This window comes from Marmota marmota, unplaced genomic scaffold (assembly GCF_001458135.2).
Source record: "Marmota marmota marmota unplaced genomic scaffold, marMar, whole genome shotgun sequence".
NCBI classification, from domain to species: Eukaryota; Metazoa; Chordata; class Mammalia; order Rodentia; family Sciuridae; genus Marmota; species Marmota marmota.
The window spans coordinates 34,792,978-34,816,975 of record NW_026000026.1 but is presented as its reverse complement, the minus strand read 5'-3'; the positions used below and the strand labels follow the sequence as shown (position 1 = coordinate 34,816,975).

The 23,998-nt window shown below is 36.7% G+C and overlaps 1 protein-coding gene across 1 annotated transcript in view; it reads left to right on the top strand.

Moving 5' to 3' along the window:
• Nucleotides 1–23,998, top strand: part of Pak5 (p21 (RAC1) activated kinase 5) — a 290,034-nt gene that overhangs the window by 95 nt on the left and 265,941 nt on the right. Inside the window, exon 1 of the mRNA XM_048811304.1 lies at nt 1–156. This exon is cut by the window's left edge and continues 95 nt beyond it. The gene's annotated coding sequence lies outside the window, so the exon portion shown is untranslated. The remainder of the gene's footprint in view (nt 157–23,998) is intronic.

Genomic DNA, 23,998 nt, shown 5'->3' with positions numbered 1-23,998 from the left:
TCCGATCTGCTCGTGGACAGCCCCCCTTGCCCCTACCCAGCCGTAGTAGTTCCCCAGCGTGCGCCCGGGGAGACCAGGAACATGGCGCTCGGAGCCATGTAGCAGTGGAGGAGAAGGGGATGAGCCACTGCTGCTTCGCTGACAGCCAGCCACCAGGTAGGCAGGCGCGCCTGGAAGGGCTGCCTGGGTGGATATCGGTGCCAGGAGAGGCGTTCGCAGGGATGCGCACGGCTGGTACCCAGGGCATCTTGCTTTGCCCGAAGACGATGAGAAGGGGACCTCTCTGACAGCACAATTTTGCATCTCCTAGGAGATGCCAAAGGCGAGGGACCCGCTGTCCAGAGGGAAGGGATCTGGGGACCGCCCACCCCCAACCCATGCTCTCCCATCCAACCTAAGCTCTCTACCGGTCAAATAAAGGATAGTTCTTTTCTGCTGGGCTGGAGGGCGTGGGAGAGAACCCCTGATACCAGCCCTGGAAGCGCGCTGGTACCCCGAACTGCTAGCAAGCCCAGCACCAGTTCTTTGTGTATACAGCCGCTCACGCCGGGCCGTGGGGGTGGTGTGCCACGGTGCTTGCTTCTCCGGAGGAGTGTTGGATAGGATGCCAGGGCAGGATTTTATATGGTTTTTTGTCTTTTGGCAGGTGTGGACTGCAAGATGCAGTAGCTGAGCCTCTATGGGGCTGTGTTTTCCTTTGTTATTTGCCTTGGTGTGCCTGTGCGCGCGTGGTGGTTTGTAATAGAGAAAGAAAAAGAACTTCTGCTTGTGGGCACCGTTGTGGGCAGAGTGTGGAAAAGGATCTCCGTTCTTAACTCTTGTCAAAATTGTGTGCCATGTCAGCCTCCTGGAGGGTAAACTTGAAAAGTCTGGGGATCATCAGTGCCCAGTTTGAAGAAGTGTGATTATCCTTAAAGCGGAGTGTGTGGGGAGGGGGAGGCGGTGTTCCCTGATGTTTTAAACATGGGATGTGAGTTAATTGCCAACATTAGATCCCAATTAGGAGAATTTGAAGCCTTGGGCTATTTGTGGTAGTCTTTTTAAGGCCAAAGTAATAAAGAAAAATAGAAATTGGCACTATACCAGAGGAGAGTGTTGTTGATAGTTGATGACAGCCTGGAAGACTGAATATACTTTTGTGGAAATGGGTAAACGTGGGCATTCCACAGTGCTCTACCAAGAAACTGTCACAGGGTCTTAGGTAACTCACAAATGTTTTAAAACATCCTTCTCTCTTCTTAGATTTGGTAGTGTGCAGTTTCTCTTACCTGAATCCTTATGGAGAACATACTCTATGTAGAAGCCCCTCCTACACAAGAATTCTATGAATTTTTGCATTCTATAACCCCACCTTACATTTGTATATGTGTTATATTCAGCAGCACAACCCACTGAGTTAGAGAGGAAAGGTAAATTTAGAACATGCCTTTATTTTTTCTTTATAATATGAAGGGTGGGCATCAGTCTGTGAATATGAAGTTTAGAGATACTTTCCTCTGCACTTACACTATTTATTTTTATAGTCTTGTTAGGTGGCAAGAATGAGTCAGTATCATCAAAACGAAATGGGAACTGCACGAGGAAAACGCATTTAAATAAATTAAAGCCATAATGTCCAGTCTGATGATGATGATACCTTGACTTGGAATATATGTGTGCAAAGCAGAAGCAGTGCTCATGGAAGCAATAGGAGTTGATGACAGGTTCATTGATGGCACTGACCTTATAATAAAAAAAAAATGGGGGTTCCTCTGTGAATAGGTAAAGCTCTACTGTACCAGATCTCTGCAACTTGTTATTTCATTAATATGAGTTTTAATTGCAGACATTGAAAATCCAATTTGGCAGCACCTCTCCTTCACTCTCTTGGAGTTTGCTGAATGCTGCAGTTAGAAGAGGCAGGTGTTTTGGGGGTATGGGGTCAACTTGGTGATGACATAGAGCTGAGATAGAAGTTCCTTGTTTAGCTTTGCCATTTAGGCAAGCTATTTAAGTTTCCTAACCCTCACTTTCTCCATCTGTGAAACAGGCTCAGGAATAGTAGGACCTTTCTGAATGTGTTTATCTTTCATAAACCACCAAAAAAAAAAAAAAATAGCAGTGCCCTTTAGGAGAAGGGCAATATATGTTTATTGAACCCATACTATATGCCCCTTATTATACAAGTCAGGTTCAAATGTGGATTTATTTAGATCCTTTCAACTATTTTAGTTTCCTGGAATTGATATAACAAATTACCCAAAACTGGGTGGCTTAAAATAACAGAAATTTATTCTCTTACAGGTCTGAAGGCTAGAAGTCCAAAATCAAGGTGTTGGCAGGGTCATATTCCCTCTGAGACTGCTAGGAGGGGATTTTCTCTTTCAGAGAAAGTCTTTCATCCACTTTCAGAATCTGGTAGCTTGAGGTGTTCCTTGGTTGTGACAATATAAATCCGATCTCTGCCTCCAGCTTTACATGGCGTCTTCTCTCTGTGTCCCTATGCCCAATTTTCCCCTTTATATAAAGACATCATTCATGTTGAATTTAGACCCACCCTAATTCAGTATGACTTCATTTTAAGTTGATTACATCTGGAAAGATCTGATTCCCAAATAAAGTCACATTTACTGGTTCTGGGTGGGTATGAATTTTGGAAAGGCACTATTCAGTCCAGTATACCAACATCCGTAGTGATAAAGACAGCATTAATATTATGTCAGCATAGAACAGAAAGTAAAGATTGAATAACATGGGTTCAGAAAAAAACTTTGTTATGTAATCCAGCTAACGTATTTGAAGCTTTACATTCCCAATTATGGTAGGAAATAGCAGGGTTCATAGGGACCTCATTCATATGTCACCTGTATGTCATTATCCCTAAACCGAGACAATCCAGGACTTGGGTCTTCTCAGGTATCCCAAATGTGCTCTGTCCCAAACTGATTTGTTGATGCTGCTTTCCACCCTTTTTGATACCTTACAAAAACAATGCAAAACAAACACCAGGAACAATAACAGTAAACCTAACACTTTTTCTAGTCTTTTGTATCTTTGTGAATGGTACCACTGTCCATGGAGTTGCTCTTGCCAGAAATTCAAGGATAATCTCTGACCCTTCTGTTACCTTTACCCTCCATGCCCCAAACCATCATAGTCTTAGAAAGTCTACCTTCTATCTGTATCTCTAAACTGATCTTCGTGGGTTCATCTTCCCATCCCCTTTCACCATTGTTGAACTTCAAATCATTATAGCTCACCTGGATCACTAGCATAACTTCCTAACCAGACTCCTGCTTCCTGGTTCACCTGGACAATATAGCATCATTTCAGTTCCCTTCATAAAAACTATTCATACACCTGAGACAATTTCTAAAGACTCTGAGAGTCCCAGGTACTTGGGCAGACTTTTCCTGGACATCTTTTCCTCTTGCTGCTGTTACAGTAACCTCTTATTTTTTATTTTTTATTTTTTAACATTCAAAGCCCTACTTCCTATGTTTTGCCAGTCCAACCCACACTTATCTTTTGGACATCCTTGGCCTCTCTTCCTTACCAATCCAAATCTTCATCATTTCTTTTCGTCCATAGCACATACCTCCTATTATAATTTCCTATTTATTTGTTTGACTATTTAATGCCTCTAAACTCTGTCATATCTGTTCATTTTGTGTCTTGTATGCAAAAGATGCTCAATCAATGTTTGGTGAATGAAAGAAAGAATAATATGTCTTACTGCATTTCCTGTGCCAATTTATACTTTTTGAAGTGTTTTTACTAGCATAAAAAGAGCAAATTAGAACTTCATTCTGACTTCAAATGGGAGTATTTTTGACTTTAATAAGTGTACCTTCTAGGAATTGATTTTAGGTTAGCATTTAAGAATCAAGTCAAAATATTTTCTGGCAACTGAGGTTTTTGTAAAAACATATCAGTCAACAACTATTCTGCAAATATATGTTGTAAGGGTATATTTGTCATGGTGGGTCCTGAGAAAACAATGGGGAACTATACTTTTTAACTTTTGGAAATCAAGAATAATAAATAATAATCGTATATAATAAAATATAATACCATTATTTATTTATTGTACTTCTGTTATACACCAATTCTCTTTGTTCCTATTTAGTTTTTTAGTTCCTATTTATAACCATTACTATAGCTCCCCAATTTTTCCCAGTAACATGGAACCCTATATTTATTAGAAAAAAATAATTATTTTGATAAATCAATAATCAATAGTTATTATTATTGTGATCTTTTAAAATAAGAAGCCTATCTAGGGAAAAGGAATCTACTCATGTGTAGAACAGCATACGATTTCTTTCTGAATATATCTGGATGAGCTCTGTTCTGTTTTTACAATCATCTTGGCTGTTGCCTTTGAGGGTAAAGTAGAAGAGAAATTATCTTTATATGAGAACAAGTTTCTGGTGTATTTCTGTCAAAAATCTTAGTTGTTTTATTGTTTAATATGTTTTATCCAAGGGAGAAGTAACTTGATGTCTCTAGTTGAGAACCCTTTTCTGGTAGTTTTGTACACCAAGATTGTGCCCAAAGGAAATTAACGTAGTTCAACACATGAACATATCTTATGTTTTGGATTTTTCGAGTGGCTTCAATTTCATGTCCTCTTGTTCTTGTAAAATGAAAATTTTAAAAAAATAATAAACTATCATTTAATCCATATGCCAAACTAAAATTTTTCACACAGTAATCAATAATCAGAGAGTCAAACCTTGATTTATTTTTATTTATTTATTTATTTATTTATTTATTTATTTATTTATTTTGACTTTCTTTTTTTTTTATTGGTTGTTCAAAACATTACAAAGCTCATGACATATCATCTTCCATACATTTGATTCAAGTGGGTTATGAACTCCCATTTTTTACCCCAAATACAAGTTGCAGAATCACATCGGTTACACATCCACATTTTTACATAATACCATATTAATGACTATTGGATTTTTTAAAAAAAGTGTACACAATTGAATCAACTAAAGCCTAAAGTAGCTAATAAGAGATTTCAGTAAGGTGGCTAATTGTAAAATACATCGACGTGGTTTGGATATGAGGTATCTTTCCAAATCACCTGTTAACTCAGGGCTAATCTGAGGTGAAATAATTAGACTGTGAGATCTGTAACTGAATCAGTTAGGAGTTGAGCAACTTTCTTCTGGGTCCATTCCCCATGATGTGTTACTTCACCCTGGGCCCAGAGCAGTGGAACTGGCCATTTATGAACTGAGACCTCTAAACTATGAGCCCCAGATAAACTTTTCCTTCTCTAATTTGTTCTTGTTTGGTGTGTGGTCATAGAGAAAGGGAAAAAAGGTGACAAAAACATATACCTTTAAAAATCAGTGGCTACCCAAAAGGGCAATATTTACCAACTAAAAAGTAGAAAGGAAAATGATCCTATTCATGAAACCACAGAAATATAAATTACATAGAAAAAATAGGAAAAGTACATAAAATACTTGAGAATATTAAGAAATAGATAAGAGCATATACAGAATGGGATATATTTTTACTGATGACAAATAAAGCTAATAAACAGAAAACAAAAATGAAAACATCTATTCTTGGATAGAAAAGGCAGATAATATGAAATGGTTGTTTTTCCCAGATCAGTTACATGATTTTATTACATTAGAATTGGGGGACACTTGAAAAAATTATTCTAACATACTTCTAGAAGAATACTGTATGAAAATCGAAAAATCAGACTCTAAGAGAGTGGTGGGGGTGTTGCAGAGATGATGGAGCTGTTAGTGAGTGGGGGAGGCAGGTGGAGGGGAGGCTGGAGTTGGGTGGTGGGTGCAGAAAGACTGTGGTGCAGGTGGGTGATTGGAGGTGGTAAAGGTTGGTGGGAATGATGAGGGAGAGAGGGAGGTAGATGTCAGGGACAGGTGGAGGAAGTGGTGGTGGTTTTTGCTTTTGAAATAAAAAGAAATCATCTGATCATCAAACTGCAATCATTGAATCAATATAGTACTGATATAAGAATTGATAAATAGATCAATGAAATAGAATAGTTGAGAAAGAGACTCAGGTTGTTTTTAGAAACAGAAGTGTGGTGGAGAAAATATTGTGGAACAGTGAGGTGTACCTGAAAAACACTTCGAGGAAATTGGCTACGTATATAGAAATCATTGAACTAAGAACCTCTTGCTGATGTGACCTTCCAAAGTAAATTCCAAATAAATTGAAAAGTTTATATGTAAGGCAGAAAACAAAAGTAGAAGAAAATAGTTAACTAGTTTTAGAAGAAAGACTTTCTAAATATAAGATCAATGGAATGAATCACAAAGCAAAATACAAATTCAAATATGTTTTGTACTTTGATGTGCAAAAAATATACATTTTAGTGTGGAACAAAATAATGGGGAACAATACTGTCACCAAGCATAAATTAATGCAATAACATGCTGAAGTACTCTTGCAAATCCGTTTGATAGAAATGTCCAAATATCTGAATAATTAAAAAGGAAGAAATAAAAGGATCAATATACATATTTATTAAACGTTCTTGCCATTAATCACAGAAATGCAAATTAAAAGAAAAGATGCTAAGTTTCCTCTATTAATAAGATATATATATATATATTTATAAAAGGAATAATATCCAGAGTGAGAGTGAGGACATTCTCATTCAGTACCAGTGGGAAATTTATATGATGCAGCCTTCCTAGAGAAGAGTTTGAAAATATTTGTCACAAGCTTTTTAAAATTCAAACTTTTTGACCCAACAATTTTTTTTGCTTCTTATTTTATTCTGTATTTAGTTTAGTCTTGGCTAAGGAAGTAACCAGCAACATTTATATAAAGGATTGTTTATTATAGAACAAAAATTTAGGACATACATAACTAAAAATTAGAAACTGAAGATATTATGAGCTCTCAAAATAATACACTATTCTATAGGTATCAAAATTGATCATTTTGAAGATTACATAATGACATAATCCTCACTATGATTTTAAGTGGAAATAACCAAGTTGCTCTATCGTATATATTGTATCATTCGTGTGTTTTGTGAAATGGAAATATCATATGGGTAAATAGAAAACTGAAAAAAAAATAATCTTTGGGTGGGAAAAATACAATTAAAAATAACTTTCTGAATTTTTCAAAATTTAGTCATTGATAACACATTGTTTTATGAATCAGAAAAAATATCCCACTCCTTCACAGTTATGGCAATGATACACATTCAGACCATAATAATTCATTTGTGTAAGAAACATTCATTGATTACCTGTTATGCTAGGGTCTCTGCCAAGTATATTAGCAATGACTCTTAGTTTGTATTTAAATGAAAGACTCTCCTAAATCCAGTAAAAGGAATTTACTAGAAGGATAGCAGGTAGCTAAAAGATTTGCCAGGAATGTGGGGTGGGGGATTCCCAAAAACAAACATACAAAAATAAGATTGGAAGCAGATAAGATCTTAGACAGTTCCAGGGTCTAGATACCTGTTATCAGAAAGATGTTCCAGCCAGGAACAGCTTGCTTAGGGTGAGGTCATAGTCCAGTAGTAGTTATGTTTGTCCTTCCTCCCAATACCTGGTCCATTCAACTGAGCCTCAGGAAGAGCAGGGGTGGCTTGACTGGCAGGTTCATTCCTGCTTTTCTGATGAAATAAATGAAAGAGACGATGTGATGGGTGCTAAATATTCAAAACCAAATCAAACTAAAACAAAGATAGTAAAACTGTCTGTTACCCCAGGATTTAGAGGCAAGTAGGCTGAATGCTGTCTCTCTTTCCCTCCCTCTTATAGGGAACATTTACTGTGATGCAGGAGTTTACTGCACTATGCATCATTAAAAGGTGCAACATGGGTACTCCATGTGGGAGACACCTTTTTCTCCTGAAGTCAGTAGTGATGTATCAGGAAGAAGTGGCTTTTCAGGCATTGGTCCTCATGTACAGGCAGGAATTAGGAAGGAAAGGTCCCATTTCCAGGGGAGAGGAGATCCAGGAAAAGAATAATCTGAAAGAAACAGTTTAGCAGGAACAAGAGGTATGTTTGGAAACAGATTGGCACCAACACAAGTCTTGACTGTTTTCCCCAAATAACCTTACATTTGGCAAATCATATAGTCATATTTGCGTTTAACCCACATGAACACTGGACTCTTGGTTTAGATACTTTGATACAAAATGTTAAAAAAATTGCATCAGTGTTTATTCTCATCATAAATAAGAAATATCTGTAGCTATACAGGTGATTTAACATTCATGTTGTTGTTTTTATAACTCTTTATAAAACTTTTCCCTGAGGAAAGAAGGCTTGTAAATAGAAGGAGAAAAAGTAGTTATTCTTCAATTGCACTTAAAACAGTACAGATAAAATCATCTTAAATCACCAAGAGAGGACCCTGCCTTGCTCACTATATTTTATGGAGTCCTGATACTTTGCCTTCTAGCCTTGGTGCCCCTGTACAGCCATGCTCCTCTGTATCAGTCAAAGAGCCACATGCCACCTGGAGGCCTTGATCTCTTTCTGGGCTCTGCTTTAAATACCTGGGACCTTAGAATTCCCTGCTCATAGAGCTTCTGATCCAAAGGGGGCTGAAGAGGAGTGCATATGGCAAGTATGGTTGAGGTTCAGATATGCGAGCATGTAATCTGCACATAGGTGCTGGAGGTCAGGTGGAAAGAGAAAGGAAGTGAAGCTAGTTCTCCTTGCCTTGCCATGTTCTGGAATTCAAGTATTCCAAATTTAAACATGGCTTCTGGGTTGTCATGAAGGTGCACACATAATTAGCTATTCATGCAATTGCAATGTAAGAAAAACTGATGATACTTCTGTGGTTATAGTAAATATATTTTACTATATAGTAATATATAGTAAAATTTACTAAGTATATTGAATAAGAAGCATTGAGTCCTCATCAAAGTATTTCACCTGCATATGTTAATTTTTCTTTATGAAAGCACTCTCAAATAGGACACTTGAGCAACAAGTCATCCAGTGAGATAGGGTAGAGAAGCAGTCAAACTCTGGATCATTTGCATCCACATTCCATAAACACTGTGGTATACAGAAACTCAGTGGATACAAAAGAAGTTTTGTTTGGAGTCCTTGAACCTTCAATAATTTAAAAATCCCTGGATGAATCAACCCACTTTGACTCTTCAATGCTCTCAAATCCTTAGAGTCAGCATTTCTGTTCATGCAGATTTCCTCATGAAAAGGGAAGGTAAATGCTCAGTGTTCAGTATTCTGATTAATTTCATGATCAAACCCAAAAATATTTGGTTGCTTGTAGAGAAAGCACATTTAACTCACATTTTGAAACAGATGTTCTATTGTTGGATTTCCTCTGCCAATTTTACCATTCTTTTCATTGGTGGTGAAGGTATATTGGCTAGGAAGTGTACCTCCGTCCTTTAAAAACATTGGTTAATATCCTTTCTCTTCCATATTCCATCCTCAACTAAATACTGAAGACTTTATGCAAACAATATTGGGTCTATCACCCCTTCTAAATTTAATGGCAATTTATGGAATGGGTGAAGTCGAGAGAGGGAGGGTGTACAAGAGAAAAAAGCAAACACACCTTTGGTCTCAAAGAGAAGATCTCTGATGGACTCCATTATTTTGGCTATACCTTTCAATTAAAATTCAAGGTTGGCATTCCATTTAAGAAATGTCAGCGCTATTTTCTTGGTGAAAATTCCTGTGTCTGCTTCCAAAGATGGCACTTGAGTCATGCAAATGATATTTGTATGAGATTGATTTTCTAGCTAATTGTTTTCAAATGCCAACTTAGTTGCCCCCTTGCCTAACATTCTAGCTCCATTGAATTGTATTGACCCAGGAACCAAACTTCCTAGAAGAACATGAAATTTATAGTTTAGTTTTAAAACAAAGATTATTACTCCAAAGTAGGAACAGTTGCTATATGGACATGACTTAATCTCTAAAAATTAAAACATGCATGGAGGAGGGTGGTTAAAGAAAAAATTCTTATAGAAACAGAATAGAGCTTTCCTCATTTATACATATGTGTTTTAGGTCAGTGTTCTTTTTTCTGTAGATTTTAAAGAAATGAGAACAAACAAATTTTCCAATAATATTTGAGTAACGATTATTTGTGCATTGAGTTAAATAGTCTAGTTAGTTCTCCATATCTGTGAGTTTTACATCTGTGGATTCAACCAACCACAGATGAAAAGTAATAGGAAAAATTGCGCCTTTACTTGAACACGCATAGATATTTTCCCGGCCCTTTTCCCTGAACAATACAGTACAATAACTATTAACATATCATTTACATTGTATTAGGCTGTATAAATAACCTAGAGACAATTTAAAGAATATGGGAATTATGCATGGGTTATATGCAAATACTTTGACATGTTCTATGAGAGTCCTGAGCATCCATGGATTTGGTATTTGCAAGGGTTCTGAAACAAATCCTAGTGATTGCAGTTTGTTTTACCCTTTATAAGGGTTTTCAAGGTACCTACCACCTCTATGGTATATCCTATCCCCTTCTCCAGACAGTCTGCTCTCCCTCTCTCTCACAGTAAAGTAATCTCTAAATCTCATCGTGTTAAAATAATTTTTTGTGTGTGTTTATATCCTACACTGGGCCCACTGTTACTCCCCCTAGCATCTCCCACTTAAATCTTGTGTAAGCCTTCTGTTTTTGTCTTTTTCCAGCCCCAAAATGAACATCCAATCATCTCATTATCACCTCCTCATTGAAAACTTCATACCCAACTACCACCTCCCCACCACCACCCAAAAGCCTCCCATATGGCCTGGCTTATCCCACTCAAACATGCATCATAGTATTTCATAAGTCTTTTCTTCATGAACTCTTTTCTTGCACTAGACTGGAAATTCTTCTGAAGCGGGTATATTGTTTCTTCATCTTTTTATTCCTAGCACCTAACTTCATGCATAACACATGTCAGGTCTTTAGTACTTATTTGTGGATAATTGAATATTACTTAGGCTATAAAACATGACTACAAATGCAAAAGGATACTGCCACATTTTTGAAGTACTGGAATAGAACCTAGAAGTGATCTATTTCCTTAAAAAACAACAGTTCCACAGAAATAGTAGATTTTAAAAATTTCCTATCTATGAAAGATAAGTGAAGATGATTAATTACCCCCTAGTCATTCCTTAGGGTATGACCAAAATTCTAAGAGTGGATATGGGTATAAGGCAGAGATTCTAAAGGCACTACAAAGAGAGAAAATGCTACAACAAGCCACAAGCTAAGCCTGCTTTCCAACCATAGAGTAAATAAACTGAGCTTCTTGAAAACCACTAGGAATAATTATTTGATTACTACATGTAACTTACACCTATGGCTCTGTTGTTCCAAACCTGGTACACATATGTCTGATTGGACGATAGGACGCCTACTTTCCTATCAGTTGATGTTTATACTGAGAGCTGGGGTTTTATTAAATTATGCCCAAGTTCTTGGTACCATTGTTTCTAAAATAACTGGTATACTATACAATGAGAAAAAAAATAGGAAGGATTGGGAGCGAAATGAATCATAGTAAGTTGTCAAGCTAGGGATTCCCCAGTGTGAGGTTCAGGATCTCTTCAGGCTTCTGGTTGGGCCCAATTGCAGAAGGAGTCCCAGACACAATATTCTAGAGTGATTACTGTGATGGAAGTTTAAGGTATTATCTAGGACTATTGCCTTTTCTATGATTCCTATGGAAAATACCTGTGTTGGCATATTAGGAGTCCACACTGGTTGGCAGAATCACTTACGAATGAACAACTGTGAACTCATGAACAATCAGGAAGTGAGGAACTGGAAATTTTTATCTTTAAAATAGAGTTCAGTTGTACTTTTAAAATTGGAAGGTGTAGAACACTGTGCATTCTACTAGGTACTGAACATTTAACTTTATCAATTTAGAGCAGAGTTTCCAATTATGTGGCATAGATGGGTTCTGTTTGGCATACATAGTATGGGATTTCTCAGAAAACTCATATTTCTGGATTATTTCTTTTAAAAATATTACACCCGCCCACACACTCACACATACACAATTGCAAAATTGGTGGCACTGACCATGTTTCCTTGTGGCAACTGTCCATTGTGGCTGAGTAGCCACTAAGTTGGCTGTGCTAGTATAAAGTGCATTTAAAAGGAACCAATTTGGGAATTTTGGTGAAAATATCTGGATAATTTGGCTTCAGCAACTAACTTTTTGACAATGGCCAATTATTAAAAAATACTCATGTTTTTCTTGAATTAAACTGAAATAGAAAAAGGAGTCATATAGTCTTAAGTTTGCTCGAGGTGGGGATTATCAAAACTCAAAAGGATGTTTTCATAGCTTATATGACATTATCATCTGGAAAATATAAAACATTTGGAATGCAGTTATGCTCCCAGCAGTGAAGTAGAACTTTATAAATGATAGGCATTCTATAGAATGGCTGGAAAAGTCTCAAAATCAATATTGGAATCACCCAAGGCGACTAAGAATAATGATATCACTGTACCTTGCTAAAAACTAATGGAAAACAAATTAGATAGAAAATTCCAGAGCTGTCCCTAGAGTTTTTATTTGCCTAGAATAGAAGGCAATTTTATTTGAAACATACAGCACAGCCCACCAATTGTAGAGCACCTTCTTTTCTATCTAGACCAGAGTATGCATTTGACTGTAGATATAATTCTGTAAAACAGGAAAATGTTTGGTTTTTCACTTAACTGGTACAATTAAAAAAATATAAAGGTAATTGGATCTATTAGGGTGTTGTCAATTCATGTTTACTTTAATCTTTGACAGGCTAGATAAAATAACTGGAAACAGATATTGCAATGATTATTCCCAACTAGTCACCCATTTAATCATCAGATGGATGTAGAGGACCATTTTGCTTATTTGGGGTGGCACTTAAGCATGTGGGGCATATCAATTAACATAACAGGCAGATGGTGGAAGGAGAGGCAGACAGTGTACAATATGCACAATAAGTCAATATATAGAATGTCAGAAGATGACCTGTGTTTTGAAAAAATAGAGTGGGATAATGGGGATCAGAGTGCTTGGATGGGTAGTGGTAAAGGAGGTGATTTTAAATAGGGGGTCAGAGTAGTTCTCATTGAGAAGATAACATTTGAAGGAGAGGAGGTAACTACCCCTGTGCAGTCCTATGCTGCTTAAAGGAGGGCTCTCATTCTGAGAAATGCATCATTAGGTGATTTGGTCATTGTGCAAACACCATAGAGTGTACCTATACAAACTTAGACAGGTCAGTCACTTAAGGTGGCCTCTTGATACATTCAAGACACAAGTGATATGGTCAACACAAAATGTGTGAGGCTGCTGCCAGCATAATACAGAATACTGTCTTGTACACTAATGTTTCCATAGGTAGAAGGAGTACTCTCTAAAATAACAATAAAAAGTATAGTAAATAAATAACCAGTGAAAGCATCACTTATTTTCCTTATTCGTTAAACACTGTATATAAGTGTATATGCAAATACCCTTTTGTGATTAGCAGCTTAGTAAGTTACTTGGTTATAAAAAATTTGCCTTTGAGTTGGAACAATGGCACTAACAGTAACTAAGATCCTGTGAACACCTATCACTTGTCAGAGATTGTGTTATATGCATTGTACCCCCTCTTGTTCGATCCTTCTAGTAAGCTTATAAATTATGTTATCATTATTTGCATTTTCTGGCTAATAAATGGTCTTTTTGTGCTGCTTTCCTTTATTCATTCGAATTACTCTCCCATAAGTGTAAAAGATGAAGGTGGAAATATTTTCTCAACTTCTAAATATTCCTTTGACCCCTTCTATTTCAGTTCAGATTTCCCCCTGTTAGAAACAGACCTTGAGTTGAAGATTCAAGAGCAAGTAGCTCATTTGGAAATTTTATAGTATATTATTAAGAAAGAGGGAAAGTGACTCAAGCAAGGAATATGGCTCAGTCCATTCCTGCTGCTGTAACAAAGTACCTTAGACTGGATTATTACACAGAATAGCAAATTATTTCTCCTGGTTCTGGATGCTGGGAAGTCACTAGATCAAGATCAAGACACTAGCAGCTTGAGTGGTAAGGGCTGGCACTCTTCTTCAAGATGGCACCTGTTGTATCCTCCGGCAGAGAGGATGAAACCTGGCAGAAGGGTGAAAGGAAAAAAAAGTGAACTCATCTATCAAAAGGGCACTAATTCTGTCCATAACAGTGGAACCTTTATGACCTAGTCACCTCCTCAAGGCTCCACCTCTTAATACAATCAAGTTCAGGGTTACGTTCCAACTTATGAATTCTAGAAGGATGCATACACTCAAATCATAACAGAAAGGCTACCAATATTGGAGTAGTAAGCTGGGAAAACTGGAAAGTGGTGTAAAACTCATGTCTCACAATTAGTCTATTCAAAGAAGAGGGAGCTGAGATGCTTATGCTTATACAACAATTCCCATCAGTCATTGGTTGAATATTATTCCCAGGGAATACTAATTCCTGTTCATTTTCACCATCTGTGACACTTAGAAACCTCTCAGGAATGCAGATTCTATTGTTGGAAATCAGTAGGGATATCAGTAGAAATAAGAGTGCTTGCTACATTCATACATATTGTCCCCTTAGCAGGTGTCTGCAAAACTTTAGAGATATTTCAGAAATTGGTAAAACATAATAAGATACAAGAAAACAAAAGAACCCACCTATCTTTTGCTAGTCAATTGTGAGTATATTCATTGAGCATTAGGGTAGATAAGAACACCACATGGAAAGTGGATAAAAGGGCATCAAGCCAGAGTGTTAAGTTGTTCTCAAATAAACAAGACAATATAAGTATAGGTGCTAAACTGAAGTCATATACAATTAGGCATACAGCTGCTAAATGCATTTAATATTGTAAAATGGAACATAAGTAAGGCTACAGCTGACCTTGTGATGAAACAGAGAGAAAATATTCCCACGAGTAAAGCAGTTACCCATGTAATGCAATTGCATTCTTGTAGGGCACTAGGGACCAGTTGGTAAGCTGTCTCTTCCAAGGCATTAATAGAACTCTGTGTACCAAATAATGTAGTTCATGTCCAGAATCATTTTTGGGAGAGATATCATGATGGTAGGGTAAGTTAGAGAATACATAATTAAGGTTATACCTATTGACCTGGATAATAAAATTGATTTTGATTCTAGGTCTTGCTAGGAACCACCAAACTAAAAATAATTTTGCATGAAGAAAAAAAAAGGAAGAAGTACTTTGAGTGCACAGAAGCAAATATTCTTCATCCTATCAGCATGTGGATAAACTGTAACTGTTAGTGCATTTGAACTGGGTGTCTGTATTTGGGGTAAAATTGGGAGTTCATAACCAACTTGAATCTAATGTATGAAATATGATATGTCAAGAGCTTTGTAATGTTTTTAACAACCAATAAAAAAAGAAAAAAAAAAGAAGTAAGGAATGGATATCTGACAGCAGCCTGTACTGGGATTTCAAAAATAACCCAGGTATTTTACTTGATAGTAATATATCAGTTCAGGTGGTTTTTCTTAGTAGGGGAAGTATTTTAACATTGACTATCTGATTCAAACTATTGTAGAACAAGATGGGGATCCAGAGTTCATGAGATCATATTAATAATTGCCCATAGTTTATCAAGTTTACTGGGCTCCAAACTGTTGTGCTCTTAAAATATTAGCTGTTAAGATTTGCATTGGAGATATGGGTGGATTTTAAGAAACTCATCACCATTGGTATGGATAGATTTGGAGACTTGTAGATTATTTCACACCAGATCCCAGATATTAACTTCTCATCTGGAATGGCAGACGTGTAGAAAGTTCTTCCTTAATTTCTGTGTCCATAAAGGGATAAAGAAAAGAAATTTGGGGAGAGTTATGAGGGCAAGTGGAAGAGTGGTCTTTAGTGACTTCAGATAAGCAACACTTAACTTTCTTTACTGCCTTGGATTGTTATAATTATTGAATCTGTTAGGGCTCCATCATATCCTAGTTGGAACCTCAAGGCTCATCATTCAGTTCCTTTATATTCAGAGCCTCCATGTTGCACGTTAAGCAGATATTTGTATCTGGCCCATGTGAATGGTACCTCCTCCAATAGTGTAATCCTCTGCCTGGATGACTGTCTATGGTGATTCCACTTATGTTGTCCTTGCTTTCATCCACACTTTGAGAAATGACATCATTGTGCCTTGTAACTATGTTTGCTTTCTTTCTATTCTCCATTGTCTTTCCCATGGAGCTGAAAGATGCTCTGGAGAAGAGGTTAGATTTTACGTTTTTAAGATAAAGAACCACATATAGAATTCTCCACTATAGTTGCTCAATAAATCTAACCAAATCAATACATAAATAATACTATAACTTAACACTTTCCTATGGATTAGAGTCTGTGTAAAGTATTTTACCTACTTATCTCCTTTAATCCCAACAGTCATTTTTTTTTTCCATTTCTCCTTGGAGGACACTGTGAGTTGAAGAGTAAAAGATGAGTGAATGGAGATATCACATGAAGACAGTTCCTTCAGGAATTTAATGTGAAAGAATGAAGAGCGTTAAAAAATAGAAGTGTAGAGAGATGAAGATAAGGAGTTGAGGGGTAGCAATTCAAACAAAGATCAATGGATTTAAACATATTTAAAAGTTGATTGGAATGATTCAGTTGGAAGGAGTAGATGGAAAATATAATTGAGAGGATTGGTAATTGATATTATTGAGAAGGTGCAGAGAATAGAACCCAGAAGACACATGGAAAGAATAGCCCTAGGAAGTAGGGCCGTTTTATTGGGTCAAGAGGAAAGGATAAGATAGGATAGAGTTTTGGAAACTTGGTAGGGGGCAGTTGCAGAACTTCCTGCCTGAAGTTTTTCCTTTTTATCTTTGAATAAAATATATCTTTGAAGAAGGAGCCAAAGACATCTTTTGAATTTGATGGGGTAGGACGGATTATAATGGAAATGGTGATGGAAAAGATTTGGTGATGGAAAAGATTCTCCTGGGTGTAAAATGTATGAAATGATCTCTGCAGAAGTTCAGTGACTGAGTTAATCAAGACCATAGAATTTTCACTTGTTTGTATTAATGAAACCATGATTTCAGATTAAAATTCTAAGTGCACATTTTCTTTGCATCTGCCAGAAAAGAATAGATTGTGGCCCAATGCAATTAAAATCTAAAATAAAGCAAGAGAGGCCTCTGCATTTAGGGTAATTTGAATATTATGAAATGCATTTAAAGAAAATAAGCTTCCCTTCTCCTAGTTTCTACTTCTTGATTTGTTTTCACGAATGTAGGTATTATTGAATATATTACCTATTGAATAACGTTGTATTTGCAGTCTGATACAATAGAAAATAACTTGTTTTCTATAGGATTCTTCTGCTTGGAAGGGACAGAAACTTAGGTCAAAGAGGAGCAGGAAAGCTAAGAATTTATTGACTTGTATAGTTGAAATGTTCAGAAACACATTTGGGTCTGGAACTCCAAAATAATACCATGGTGTTATTTCTTTCCCATTTTTTTTTTTATCTCTGCGTGTTTCTGTGTGGGTTTCATTCCCATAAAAGTTCTTCCATTTTTTTTTCTGGCAAGATAGCTCCCCTATAGTTCTTGGCTTAGATCCCATGATTTCAAAATTCAGCAGAAAATGCTGTCTAGCTTTTCCTAGCAGTTCCAACAAAAGTCTCAGGATTTAATTTCAGCTGTTCCAATATGACTTTGAGGGTCATATGTCAGTACCTGTTCCTAGATCAAATACTATAGCCTGAGGGATGTGTTGCTTTTTTTTTAATCGTACCTGAGTCCAACCCATCCCTAGAGTTAGAAGTCAAAGTGGAATTGCTTTCCCAATTGACAGAGAATGGAAGCAGAGAGGCTCTACTAGGATTATCAGAATGCTGTTAACAGAAATAAGAACAGTGGATATGGCCAGGCAAAGATGAAAATAAATTAAAAAAATGTTAATTAATGTAGATAAAAGCAGAAATGAGCAATGTAGTTATAGCCTCCACAGAGATTTCTGACCTGGTAAAATTTCTCTAGTCACATAGTTTTGGCAGCCTTAATTTATTGAACTGATTGTTCTTGAAACTATCAGTCTTTCCTGGAAATGAATTATAAGTTACCAAAGACACTATACATAGATTCTTTCCCCTATTTCTTCTGATTTTAGTTTTCATCTTTGTGTCCTGATTTTGCTATTGTACTGCTGCTTCTATTTTGGAACCTTGGTAAGAAATAGATTTGTGTTGGTATACCAATTTAGACAGAAGTTAAAATGAAAATTCATTTGCATATTCAGAACCTATCTTTTTTTTTAAAAAAAAATATTTTTTATTTATTTTTTAGTTATCGGCGGGCACAACATCTTTGTTTGTATGTGGTGCTGAGGATCGAACCCGGGCCGCACGCATGCCAGGCGAGCGCGCTACCGCTTGAGCCACATCCCCAGCCCCCAGAACCTATCTTAATGGGAGGAAAATCAGTGCTAAAATTGCATCCTAAATGTTGTCAGGGAAATGAACTTATAGTGAGTTAGTGAGGACATGTTGTTTCAAGCTAACATGAAATATATGTATCCAAGCTCTCAATTTCTCCTGATATTTTTGTCTTGGGCTTTTTCACACAGAGTCTATTTTCTCTCAGTGATTTAAGTGGCTTGGTATTATGGTGTCCTATATAGCTTCACGTTTTGTGAGATCAGGTCAATTTTTGGACAAGACAAATTGGAAGGTAGCTTTGATAGAACTATGTTATTCTGACTGTTATTATATTGCTGCAATGATGTCGCTTATCCTTGTTTGTATTATTTCTGCAGTCCTATCTGGCATCTTGTGTTCTATTTTAACAGTGATACTGCTACTGTTTGATTTGCTTTTGGATATTCAGGCATTCCTAAAAAAGTGGCAAACAGAATTCTAGCTGATGATTGCCCTCAGGCTGTCTGAGACCCTGATGCCTCCAGTCTTTTCTCTGGATTATCATCAGGTATTTACTTTATAATTTCATCCATCATTCAGAGATTAAATATTAAATGGCTTTAGGAACATTAGGGTCAATGTGCATCTGCACATGTATATTTGCTTTTCCCTGAGGTTCAAATTCTTGGTTCTTGCAGATACTTGGCCTTTCCAAGACTCAACCTTCTGAACTACTATTCCATATGGATGGGTTATGTTAAAGAGGAAATTATTCATTGATAACTTGTTAAGGCACAATAAGGGAGACATTATTCAGGAGCATACCAATTGGCATAGGGGTCATGGCAATGGTGTTTTGTAGTGAGGAAGAGAGATTGGTCTTAACTCTGCACATTACATGGGCCAATGGGAATTTTATAGCCAGGGAGCATTGTTGAGATCAGTAAATGGAAAAATTACCAAGAGGAAAATCAGGAGCAAGTGGAGATTCTGGTTAAACCAATTTAACAGAATTCTTGCTGAAGACAAGCCAAGTCAATCAGACATTACCTGGAAGATGGTGGAAGATGAGAAATTTCATCAAATATTGAGGGTAGGAGGTTTTTGCTAAACTGACTTGATAGAGTATTTTACTAAAACTGGTTTTATAAGGAAGTGGGCTAAGATAAGGTTTAGGAGGTTGACTAAAGTTTGGCTAAGCAAAGAATCTTGGTCAACTGACAGTCTGGATGCCTTTTTTTTTTTTTTTTTTGATCTGCTGGTGAGATTCTTGAGCTGCCTTCTCAAAGAATCTATACCTTTTTTTTTTTCTCTAGGAAAGAAGACATTTAAATGTGCCTTTCTTTTTAGAGAAAAAAAAAAAAACCTTCCTAACACAAAGAAGGGTGAACAGAAATGTATTTGAGGGAACTTTTTATTTTGAATTCACATTTTTTCATTTCTTTGGTTTTTCTTTCCAAAGAAACATTCTTCTTCAATTTTTTTTTTATAACAGAAGTGGTTGAATTTTTTTTTTAGAAATGGCAACTAAATTTTATGTGACAAAGGTAGATGATGACCCAAATGCTTTGCAACCTTTCCTGGAAGGTCTTGTTACAGGAGACTGGTCATGTCTTGCCCTTGACTGATATGACATCATTAATTCAGGATGGACATTACTGTGGAATATGCTGTGAAATTTGGCATAAATCATAGAAACCAATCTGGAATATGCCTCTGTATGCAGAGGGGGTTTTCCTAATGGGTGTGTTATGAGATTCTGGTTGTGGCAGCTGTGGTTTCTGGGTTGTCTGGACCCTTGCTAGCTGTGTGAATTGGTCAAATTTAGCAATTGATTTCTTAAGCATTGAAAACAGAACAATACTGTTAGGTATTTCATTAGGATTGTTGAGGACTGCCATCATCCCAATCCATTTTATGGTTCTGGCTTATTTTCTATGTATTTTTTTTCACCATCTGAAATTACCTTACTCATTTTTCTCTTTGTTTTTTTATTGTTGTTCTCCTTCACCATTAAAATATCTTCCACACAAGATCAAGGAACTTGTCTATTTTGTTCAGCTTTCTACATCCCATGGCCAGGCACATATTAGGAATCAATAAACATGTGTTTGAATAAGGAAAGAATGAATAAGTCATACAGAGAACAGAAATAGGTTCTTAGTAGGCACTCAAAAAATGACATTATGTGGCACTCAATTATGACATTTGCTGAAAATGAAGCTCTTCTATGTCTATGGGTAAACTCAAAAGTCTTTCATTTGGATAGGATTGTTTTTATTGCATAGATTTAAAACCATGGAAATTTAGCGATTGAAATTTTAATGGTTTTGAGCCACCAACTGTCATATCGTGTTGAACATCCTTATTTGTAAAATGCTTAATTTCATGTTATACCATGGGTTTTGTTTCCACAAAAGAAATAGAAGTCAGGAAAGTTGTTTAGTTATAAGCAGTTAGTAGTAGATATAAGGGTTCAAGTATCTAATCTACTACTCAGTTATTCTCCATAAACTACACTGTTGGCCTAGTGTTAGTTATAGTTGAATAGTAGAATGAGTAACAGTAGTAATGGTAACAGCAGTTGTATTAGTCATAGTTCTCCAGAGATAAATTTACCATAAGATGTTGGCTCACATGATTATGGAAGCTGAGAAGTCCTTTGGTCTGCACCCTGCAAGTTGGAGACCCAGGAGAGCCAGTGGTTTATACTGCTGACTCCAAAGGCTGAAAGTCAGAAAGCTGATGGTATAATGTCAGTCTCAGTGTTAGTTTGAGGACCTGAGAATCTGTAGTACAAAGGGCTGGAGAAAATCAAAGTCTCCGCTCAAACAGGGAATTCAACCTTCCTTCTCCTTTTTGTTCTATGCACACTCCCAATGGATTGGATGAGACTTACCCCCACTGGGAAAAACAATCCGTTTTACTGAGCCTTCTGAGTCAAGTGTTAATCTCTCTCCTGGAAACACCATTACAGACCACCCAGAACTAATATTTAACCAGGTAGATTGGCATGTCATGATCCAGTTAACATGTACAATGAACCACTACCACAGTGAACCTTTATTTTACTTTTAATGTAGCAAATATCATGTTCATGGTAACCCCCATGAGGTTAGTACTATTGCAGTCCCCATGGTCCAGGTGATAAAATTTAGGCTTTAAAGAAATCAAACAGTTTGCCTCTCTCTGAACCCAACCAGTCAAGTCTTTTTCCAGAGCCTGCCCTCATAACCCCCAAACAATATCCACTCCAGGGTTCTAATCTTCTGTAATTCAGAACTTTCATTAAATCAGACTGACCTTTACAAAGCAATTACTCAGAACTGAGGAGTTCCATTGTAGTGTGTCTTTGGAGCTCTCTGAATGTTGCACATACTTTCTGCTTTAAAATCAACCTTCACAGTCTATTAAGAGAAGCTGTGTGTCTGGCCTCAAGAAAGGGAGCACTAGAGAAGTGATTGGTTGGTTTGAGTTATTTGAGTCAGGCCAGAGCTGTCATTGAGTGAGTAGAATAGAAGTGTATTGGATTTTATTTTCCCTTGAGTAGCTTGGTGTGATTGAATTTAATTATCATTATAGTAGGCAGAAGAAAGGAAAATTTTCAAATGGTAAAAACAAAAGAATTGCTATAGTAGCCCTTTCATCATTATTAAGACTAGGGAGCATGGCGAGAAGAACAGAAAATTCAGAACACAAAGAAGGTAACAGATGGGACCCATTACAAAATTATACCTGAACAACAATTTGACATATGAAAGTAATTAATGTTCCAAGAAGGAGCTGGGGAGGGTCTAGCCTTGGGGACAGAGCAGGGAGTTTGGTCTAGATTTGAATGTGTGGATTTGGAGCATGGCTTCAGGTAGGAGAGGTGGCCCCATCATGTCTACTGCCTCCTGATAACATCTTTCTTCTTGAGAAAGTCCAAATACTCCACTAATGATTTCCATTTTTACCGCCTATTCCTGAGGAATGGTGGCAAGCTCTTATATTTCTATTGTCAATGAAGATATTAAACTAGATTTTGTTTGGCCAAGGGTAGAGACAGCAAAACTGTCACATGGTAGTTCCAGGTGGCCACTATTGACTGAATAAGTTCTCAAATCAAGAGGTTTGAGGACTCCTGGTCCCAAACTGACTGAAAACAATCAGATTATGAATGGACAGGCATTTTAGTAAGAACAGATTTATTTTTGCATAAATGGGATGTAATTTATTTTAGTGTTTTCACTAGAGTAGTGATTGGCATATGTTGATACTTTACCTCTGGGTTACATCTCCAGCCCTAGTTATTTAAATTTGTGTGGTTATTTTTTATTTTTTATTTTTAAATTTTGAGACAGGGTCTCATTTAGTTGTTGAGGCTAGCCTCGAATTTGTGATCCTCTTGTCTCAGTTGCCTGAGTTGCTGGGATTACAGGTATGTCACTACACCCAGCAAGACAACAATTTCTAAGCAGTAAGGTAAATGTGGTGGTATTTTAATTGGCAATTTTTTTTTCTCATAAAAGTGCCATCCAATGTGAAAAGTTAAGATTGACCACATACATTATTCATAAAATAATGGCATATCTTGAAATTCCTGGTATCTTAAATTCCACAAAGCATAGTAATATAAACCACAAGCATTTCTAAAGAAGTACTAGACACTACTGTTAGGCCCTTTCTGTGTAATATGTGATTTATTATTACCATTTCACTAATGAAACTTAGTCTGTTGATTCAAGCTGAACTAAATCAACAAATTGTCACCTTAAACAGGTAAAAACTCACAAAATGCACTGCATTTCATAATATTTCCCATGTAGAACTTTTCAGTGGTCTCTGAATGCAGACTGAACTCCTTATCTAGACTAGGGTGCCCTCTTATGACATGACCCTACTTGTGTCTCCCACCTCATTCAATACCATTCTCAGCCAGTTCCTACTGTGGTTGCATTTCCAATTATTTCTATCTGAAATGCTCTTGCCCAAGAACTTGACTTATTTGGCTCATTCTTGTTATTCATGTCTCAGCTTAAATGCGTTCTGCACACAGGTATTTCTTATGTCCAACCTAAAATAACCAGAAAGTCCCTATCATATTACATGGTTTCATTTTTATTTCATTATTTTTACTGAAACATCATCAAAAGGACAAACATCTTAATGAAACTTGGTGAATTTTCTCAAAGTGAGCACACCTGTGTACCCAGGCCCTCCCTCTATTCTATTTTACTCACCCCAATGCTAGCTGTCACCTTAACTTCCACATACATGGATTAAAATTGGAATCAGAGAGAGGAGTACTCATTTGTCGATGGCTCTGTTCATTCAACATCTACAAGATTCTTCCACTTTATTACATGTCGTAGGAGTTTGCTCATTGCTAAATAGAATTCCACAGTATGAATGTGTTATAATTCATGACTATTCTACTATTGGTAGGCATTGGGTGGCTTTTCATGTAAGGCTATTACAACCAATGCTGTTGTGTGTTTGTTTATTTACATCTTCTCTGTCTAGCTTTACCCCCATCAAAATACAATTCCTGTGCAGGTGAGACATTGCTATATTTTTTTTTCTCTCTCTCTCTCTTTTTTTCTTTTCAGCC